The 2,791-nt window shown below is 37.8% G+C and overlaps 1 protein-coding gene across 1 annotated transcript in view; it reads left to right on the top strand.

Moving 5' to 3' along the window:
- The first annotated feature begins 1,670 nt into the window (after positions 1–1,670).
- Positions 1,671–2,791, top strand: part of LOC104997416 (estrogen sulfotransferase) — a 62,388-nt gene continuing 61,267 nt past the window's right edge. The window contains exon 1 of the mRNA XM_010852142.1: positions 1,671–1,799. The gene's annotated coding sequence lies outside the window, so the exon portion shown is untranslated. The remainder of the gene's footprint in view (positions 1,800–2,791) is intronic.

The following is a 2,791-nucleotide window of genomic DNA, read 5'->3' as shown; positions in this document are numbered from 1 at the left end:
GGTAGAATGATCCTCTGAGGTTGCCCCCAGTCCATATGAGGACTTTTTCCTACACACAAAATTCAAATACTTAACCTAGAAAGAAAACTTTGAATTTCCTTAACACTTTGAATATGTTTCACAAAGGTGTTCAGAGTTATAATAAGTCTTGAAGTCTAGTTTTCCTTTTAGTTTTCAATGTTACTTCTCTGCTGCTCTGCTGCTTGCTTTAAAAATCCTTATAGGTTTTAGCTCTGCTAACTGGAATCAAAGAGAACATAACTTTTAACATCATTATAAATTTTAAACAATATCAACAAATATTTTTTCTTTGAATGTTTAATAGATATTCCCTGTAAAATAATTAAATCTGATATTTGTTTTTTGTAAAGTCTTAAATTGTTTATTAAACTTATTTAATGGCTATAGCATTATGTAAATGCTTATTAAATTTCTTTACATTGTAATAGCATAGTATTTAATAATCATTAAAGAAATTTAATTAAAACCTAATGCTTCAGTATTTTTCTTTGTACTTATTGATTAAAATTATATTTGAAAATTATATTTTCAAAACTGTCTCAATTTAATCTATTTTAAAATCTATTGGCAAAGAAGATATTCATAGATGTCTCATCTCTTCATAAATCACTTGTTCTCATTTTCAGTACTGTTTGTATGTGTGATATTTTTCTTAATTTATTTTGCTTGTCTTCCTCAATTTTAATCTGTATCTCAAAGACAAAATTAAAAGGCTTTTTCTTTTCTCTAAGAATTCTTCCATTTTCTTTTGTTTGTAATATTGAATTTTATACACTTTGAGCTTATTCTGACATATTATTCTTTTTTTTCCCCTAACTTTTAAGTTAAATTCTTATTTTATTGCTTACTTCACTAGTCTTTTAATTTTAGAACATTTTAAAATGTATTTATTTATTTGTTTGTTTTTGGCTGTTTTGGGTCCTTGTTGCTGCACAGGCTTTTCTCTAGTTGAGGAGAAGGGGGGCTACTCTCGAGTCGAGGTGTGCAGGCTTCTCATTGCGTTGGCTTTTGCTGTGGAGCACAGGTTCCAGGGCACATGGGTTTCTGTAGTTGCAGCACATGGGCTCAATAGTTGTGGCTCCTGGGCTCCAGATCACAGGCTCAATAGTTGTGGCATACAGGCTTAGCTGCTCTGAGGCATGTGGGATCTTCCTGGACCGGGAATTGAACCTGCATTGACAGGTGGTTTCTTTACCTTTGGGCCACCAAGGAAGCCCTAGAACAGTTTTATATTTACAGAAAGATTGTGAAGACAGTTCCCATATACCCCACACCTAATTTTTTCTGATATCTTTGTTAGGGAAACTAAAATGGAGGCAGTCTTGTTCAGTCTTCAGAGGCAAGAAAGCAAAATAGGCCTCTGATCTGATTCTGATCTGTCTGAACATGTCCCTGATGACTTGCTAGCTTCTTGCCGGCTTGTGAGTGCATAGATTTTTACCAGGGAGCTGAGTGTCATTTTAGATAAGATAGAGAATGACTCTTGGAATTTTCTTCAGCCCCTGAGGGTTGGGTCTGGAAGTTCTCTTAACTCACAAGATGAAACATAAAAATGTTAAAGTAAAGCCAGAGCTGTATTTTTGCACTCAAACTGATGATGATATCAGTTTGTGGCCTGGACTTAAAAGCACAAGCTCCTGACACTGCAGTTTGAAGCCTCACCTGTGGAGGGGAAGCACTGTTTGGGACTCTTTCCTGATTGGAACTCCAGACTGCTATTAACAAGGGACTTCTCAGCACCGTTTGAGTCTCGATATTGGTCAGCCCAATTTGGTGATGTATGTACTTCTACTTTTCTCTATTTCTATTTTTCCTTTCTTCTAATGATTGTATATTGAAATTAAGTTAAATAATCCTCTATGACATATTGAAAATTTTTATAGTGTTTAACAGGCAGTTTAGCTGGTTAGCGAATCCTTTGAACTTAAAACAAAAGTGAAACTTTTGGCAAAACAATCTTATATTACCAGAGTGCATTTGCTACAGCGAATGAACCAGTATTAACACATTGTTGTCATTAGGTCACTAAGTCGTATCCGACTCTTTGTGACCTCATAAACTGCAGCAACACAGGCTTCCCTGTCCTTCACTGTTTCCCAGAGTTTGCTCAAACTCATGTCCATTCAGCTGCTGATATATTCAGTCGTTCAGTCGTGTCTGACTCTTCGCGATCCCATGAATCGCAGCATGCCAGGCCTCCCTGTCCATCACCAACTCCCGGAGTTCACTGAGACTCACGTCCATCGAGTCAGTGATGCCATCCAACCATCTCATCCTCTGTCGTCCCCTTCTCCTCCTGCCCCCAATCCCTCCCACCATCACTCTTTTCCAATGAGTCAGCTCTTCGCATGAGGTGGCCAAAGTACTGGAGTTTCAGCTTCACCATCATTCCCTCCAAAGAAATCCCATGGCTGATCTCCTTCAGAATGACTGGTTGGATCTCCTTGCAGTCCAAGGGACTCTCAAGAGTCTTCTCCAACACTACAGTTCAAAAGCATCAATTCTTTGGCGCTCAGCCTTCTTCACAGTCCAACTCTCACATCCATACATGACCACAGGAAAAACCATAGCCTTGACTAGATGGACCTTTGTTGGCAAAGTAATGTCTCTGCTTTTGAATATGCTATCTAGGTTGGGTCATAACTTTCCTTCCAAAAAGTAAGCGTCTTTTAATTTCATGGCTGCAGTCACCATCTGCAGTGATTTTGGAGCTCAAAAAAATAAAGTCTAACACTGTTTCCACTGTTTCCCCATCTATTTGCCATGAAGT

This window comes from Bison bison, unplaced genomic scaffold (genome assembly GCF_000754665.1).
Source record: "Bison bison bison isolate TAMUID 2011002044 unplaced genomic scaffold, Bison_UMD1.0 scf7180017864308, whole genome shotgun sequence".
In the NCBI taxonomy this organism is placed as follows: domain Eukaryota; kingdom Metazoa; phylum Chordata; class Mammalia; order Artiodactyla; family Bovidae; genus Bison; species Bison bison.
This window is presented reverse-complemented; position numbering and strand designations above follow the sequence as displayed.